This window comes from Schistocerca piceifrons, chromosome 3 (genome assembly GCF_021461385.2).
Source record: "Schistocerca piceifrons isolate TAMUIC-IGC-003096 chromosome 3, iqSchPice1.1, whole genome shotgun sequence".
NCBI lineage: Eukaryota > Metazoa > Arthropoda > Insecta > Orthoptera > Acrididae > Schistocerca > Schistocerca piceifrons.
The window spans coordinates 805,204,175-805,209,580 of NC_060140.1; the positions used below are offsets into that span (position 1 = coordinate 805,204,175).

General features: G+C 42.5%; 1 pseudogene; it reads left to right on the forward strand.

The window, feature by feature from the left end:
* The first annotated feature begins 5,075 nt into the window (after positions 1 to 5,075).
* LOC124790361 lies at positions 5,076 to 5,193 on the forward strand (annotated as a pseudogene).
* Positions 5,194 to 5,406: the final 213 nt, after the last annotated feature.

Below are 5,406 nucleotides of genomic sequence, written 5' to 3' on the forward strand. Positions count from 1 at the left end.
TGGACTGTTGATGACTGGAAACGTGTTGACTGGTCGGACGATTGTCGTTTCAAATTGTATCGAGAGGATGGACGTGTACGGGTATGGGAACAACCTCATGAATCCATGGAACTTCAGGCAGAACGATTCCGGCAGGTGACACGTACGTAAGCATCCTGTCTGATCACCTGCAGCCATTCATATCCATTGTGTATTCCGACGGACTTGGTCAATTCCAGCAGGACAACGCGACACGCCACACGTTCAGAATTGCTACAGAGTGGCTCCAGGAACACTCTTCTGAGTTTAAACACTTCCGCTGGCCACCAACCTCCCCAGACATGAACATTATTGAGCATATCTGGAACGCTTTGCAACGTGCTGTTCAGAAGTGATCTCCACCCCATTGTACTCTTACGGATTTATGGACGGCTCCGCAAGATTCATGGTGTCAGTTCTCTCCAGCACTACTTCATACATTAGTCGAGTCCATACTACGTCGTAATGCGGCACCTCTGAGTGCTCATGGGGGCCCTACACAATATTAGGCCGGCGTACAAGTTTGCTTGACCCTTCAGTGTGTTATAGATATTTGTACGGATAGAACGAAGACAATTACAGAGCGAAACCGGGCAGCAGTCAGACAGCCACTGTACTCGTGTTCGGGAGGGTGGCTGTTCACATCCCCGTCCGGACAATCAGGTTTGTGTTTTATGTTGTCCCTCTAAACTGCCTAAGGAGAATGGTGCGACTGTGCTTTGAGCGTATACAGCAGACTGCCTTCCAGTTGTTTCCAAATCCAAGCTTCTTCTGCGTGTCTAATGACCATGTCGTCGGAGGGACGTTACACTGTAATCTCCCGTCCTTCCGTCCTTCCTTCGAATGCTATTTCGCTACAGTGAAAATATTGAGGAAGGAGCGCTACAGCAAATATAAACGGACCTCCGCCTTGGTAAACAGTAATTAACGGGAATGCGGCGTAGTTTGCTGCGTGTAACGGTCGGATTAGTTTTACTGTTATTGCCACTAAGTAAACAAACCTTTTGCCGCCAGCAGGCGTTCTAGAGTAGAGAAACCTACCTATTAGTGTTTCGTCGTCTTTCATGTTATTTACGTGTTCTAGTAAGAATCATAGCTGGACAACGCAGCGCAAAGGAGTATGTATGAATTACGCAGCGCTCCAGCCAATATTAACCATACTCGGATAACACAGGTGTAAGGATTTAGTACTCCCACATGGATTTTTCTGTGAATCCTATTAGTTGTTAATTCTCTTTAAGGCTGACAGACCGGTGCAATAATGAAACAGCATCTGACCACCAAGAATGGGTAGTGTGATGCCGTGAGGTCAATGTTTGCGCGGTGCAGGTTTAGTACCCTTGCTGATACTGAGAGGTTTATAACGTGGGCAGTCAAGATGGATGTGTGTGTTGCCTTATTCTTTCGGTGACTCGTTGGAGTTAAATATTCAGTGCAAAATTTCTCAAGCACAGCAATTTTTATGGAATGTTCTCGTCTACGCAGTTCGTTAATAAAGTAACTAATAAAACGCACTCGTTACTTATTCGCATTACGAGGCATTATCAGAAAGTAAGTGTACTGTGATCATAATGGTCTGTGGCTTTTTGACTATTGGCAACAATGGGTGGTAGATTGGGATCCTCTGATCAGAGTGAGAGTGGTAGGAACACTCTAAAACGCACACTCACGTCGTAGTGTCAAGTTGCGTGAAAGATGGTAAGAAGTTCCGGCAAAATGTGTGAGGCACGTGATGTAACCTGCTACCTACACGCAGAAGGAACAACATCTACCGAAATTTTTTAGCGAATCAAAACGGTGTTTATGAACACAACGAGCGTGTTTGAATGGTGCAGGGAGCTTAGTGAAGGCAGTGGAAGCCTTCAATTTTGATGCCTTAATTACATGAAATTTGCTTTATATTACGTATATGATACGCAACAGCATGTAACGTTAGGTAAAACTGCTATGGAAACTTTATCTTTTGCGGTAACGTTATAAGAAAACTGGGACCTTATGCTCTTTTGTTTAATCTGAGTTACTTTCGTAATAGTAAAGAATGATAATAATTACTGTTAACTTTCATTTACTTTCGAACAGCAAAATAGCTACTGCCCATAGCTTGGAAACAATTCGTTTGGTATTTTACTGACCATGAAAAGAAATGAAGTTTAATTTCGTAATAATTGCACTCAGCAAGTTTTTGGACTTCAACAAAAATAAATGACTGCCTGTTCTGGTGAATGTAATATGCAAATAGTAATTACACCCAAAATGGCTTTTGAAATAATCACGAACCAAATGAAAAGCTTCCGTATTTCATTTCCTCACTTTTAATGAATGAAATCCATTTCGTCTTTTTATCTAAAGTGAAGGAGGATCTTCAAATAACGTAGTCGTAATGTGCTATTTATTTTTTATGCTTTAATGAGCATTCAGTCTGCGCACATAAATCCGACTCACTTTTATCAGCGACAAAGAACCAATTCCATCCGAGACCTAGTAGCAGGAGAACAAGAGAGTTTTTTACTAGTGTATGTACTCTTATAGCATCTTAACAGTCTCATTTTTATCTCAGTACTAGTTAAAAGGTTCATGCCTCTCTGAATTTAGTAGGTGTTGGTACTGATAAACTTAAATATTTTACGTTCACTTGAGCGTACTCGATGCTGTCACTTAATAACTATTTCTCTCGAAACAGAGGAAAATACGTCAAGTCTCGGTGTGACGCCACAAATGCCGCTGAATGTTGAGCCTTACATGCACATTTTTATGTGAGATTGACTTTCAATGACAAAACTCTCTTCACTTCGTACATATGCAGTTAATTGTTGAGGACTGTCTTTTTGCTTTTGGTTGCATTCGTACTGTTTCGACAAAAATATTACATACAGAGCCTTTGACTGGACTGTTGTTGTTCTGGTCTTCAGTACAAAGACTGTTTTGATGCAGCTCTCCATGCTACTCTATCCTGTGCAAGTCTCTTCATCTCCAAGTAACTACCACGATGTACATCCTAGTGAACCTGCTTAGTGTGTTCATCTCTTGGTCTCCCTATACGATTTTTACGCCCCGCGCTTGCCCCCAGTACTGAATTTGTGATCCATTGATGCCTCAGAATGTGTCCTAGCAACAGATCCCTTCTTCTAGTGAGGTTGCGCCATAAATTTTTCTTCTCCCCAATTCTGCCACAAATTTTGCTTCTCCCCAATTCTATTCAGTGCCTCCTCATTTAGTTATGTGATATACCCATCTAATTCTCAACACTCTTCTGTAGCACCACATTTCAAATGCTTCTATTCTCTTCTTGTCTAAACTGTTTATCGTCCATGTTTCACTTCCATACGTGGCTACACTCCATACAAAAACTTTCAGAAAGGACCTCCTGACACTTCAACCTGTACTCGATATTGATAATTTCTCTTCTTCAGAAACGCTTTTGTTGCCATTGCCAGTCTGCATTTCATATCCTCACTACTTCGACCATCATAAGTTACTTTGTTTCCCAAATAGAAAAACTCATCTACTATTTAAGTGTCTCATTTCCTAATCTACATCCTTAAGCATCACCTGATTTAATTCGACTAAATTCCATTACCATCGTTTTGCTTTTGCTGATGTTCATCTTATATCCTCCTTTCAAGACACTGCCCGTTCCGTTCAATTGCTCTTCCAAGTCCTTTGCTGTCTTTCGCAGAATTACAATATCGTCGGAAAACCTCAAAGTTTTTATTTCTTCTCCAAATTTTTCTTCCGTTTTCTTTACTGTTTGCTCAATATACAGATTGAATAACATCGGAGATAGGCTACAGCCCTGTCTCACTCCCTTCTCAACTGCTGCTTCCCTTTCGTGCCCCGTGACTCTTATAACTGCCACCTGGTTTCTGTATAAATTGTAAATAGCCCTTCGCTCCCTGTGTTTTACCCTTGCCAGGATTCAAATTTGAAAGAGAGTATCCTAGTCAACACTCTCAAAAGCTTTTTCTAAGTCTAAAAATGCTATAAACGTAGGCTTGCCTTTGCATAATCTATCTTATATGAGAAGTCGTAGGGTTAGGATTGCCTCGCGTGTTCCTACATTTCTCCTGTATCTAAACTGATCTTCCCCGAGGTCAGATTCTACCAGTTTTTCCATTGTTCTGTAAAGAATCTGTGTTAGAATTTTGCAGCCGTGACTCATTAAACTGATAGTCCGGTAATTTGACAACCGTCAACACCTGCACCTGCTTTCTTTGGAATTGGAATTATTATATGCTTCTTGAAGTCTGAGGGTATTTCGCCTGTTTCATTCATCTTGCTCACCAGGCGGAAGAGTTTTGTCATGGCTGACTCTCCCAAAGCTATCAGTAGCTCTAATGGAAAGTTGTCTACTCCTGGGACCTTGTTTTGATTTAAGTCTTTCAGTGATTTGTCAAATTCTTCACGTGGTGTTATATCTCACTTCCCATCTTACTCTACGTCCTCTTCCAAAAAAAAAAAAAAAATGGCTCTGAGCGCTATGGGACTTAACATCTATGGTCATCAGTTCCCTAGAACTTAGAACTACTTAAACCTAACTAACCTAAGGACATCACGCAACACCCAGTCATCACGAGGCAGAGAAAATCTCTGACCCCGCCGGGAATCGAACCCGGGAACCCGGGCGTGGGAAGCGAGAACGCTACACCACGACTTCGAGCTGCGGACGTCCTCTTCCATTTCCATAACATTGCCCCCAAGTACATCTCCATTCTATAGCCGCTCATACACTCCTTCCACCTTTCTACTTTCCCTTCTTTGCTTAGGAATGGTTTTCCATCTGAGCTCTTGGTATTCATACAGGTGGTTCCCTCTTCCCCAAAGATCTCTTTAATTTTCCTGTAAGCATCATCTGTCTTACCCTTAGTGACATAAGCTTCTGCATCATTACATTTGTCCTCTAGCTGTTCCTGCTTAGCCATTTTGCGCTTCCTGTCGATCTCGTTTTTAGACGTTTGTATTTCCTTTCACCTGCTTCATTTATTGCGTTTTTATATTTTCTCCTTTCAATGGATTATAAATCTGATACAAATTAAGTGATTGTAACTAATGTAATTAAAGCCAACGACCTTTCCGCAGTGGTAACACCGGTTCCCGTCAGATCACCGAAATTAAACGCTGTCGGTCTGGGCTAGCACTTGGATGGGTGACCATCCGGTCTGCCGAGCGCTGTTGGCAAGTGGGGTGCACTCAGCCCTTGTGAGGCAAACTGAGGAGTTACATAATCGAGAGGTAGCGGCTCTGGTCTCGTAAACTAACGTAAGGCTGGGAGAGAGGTGCACTGACCGCATGCCCCTCCACATCCGCATCCAGTGACGCCTGAGGGCTGAGGATGACACGGCGGCAGGTCGGAACTGCTGGACCTTCATGGCCTGCTCGTGTGAATATCTT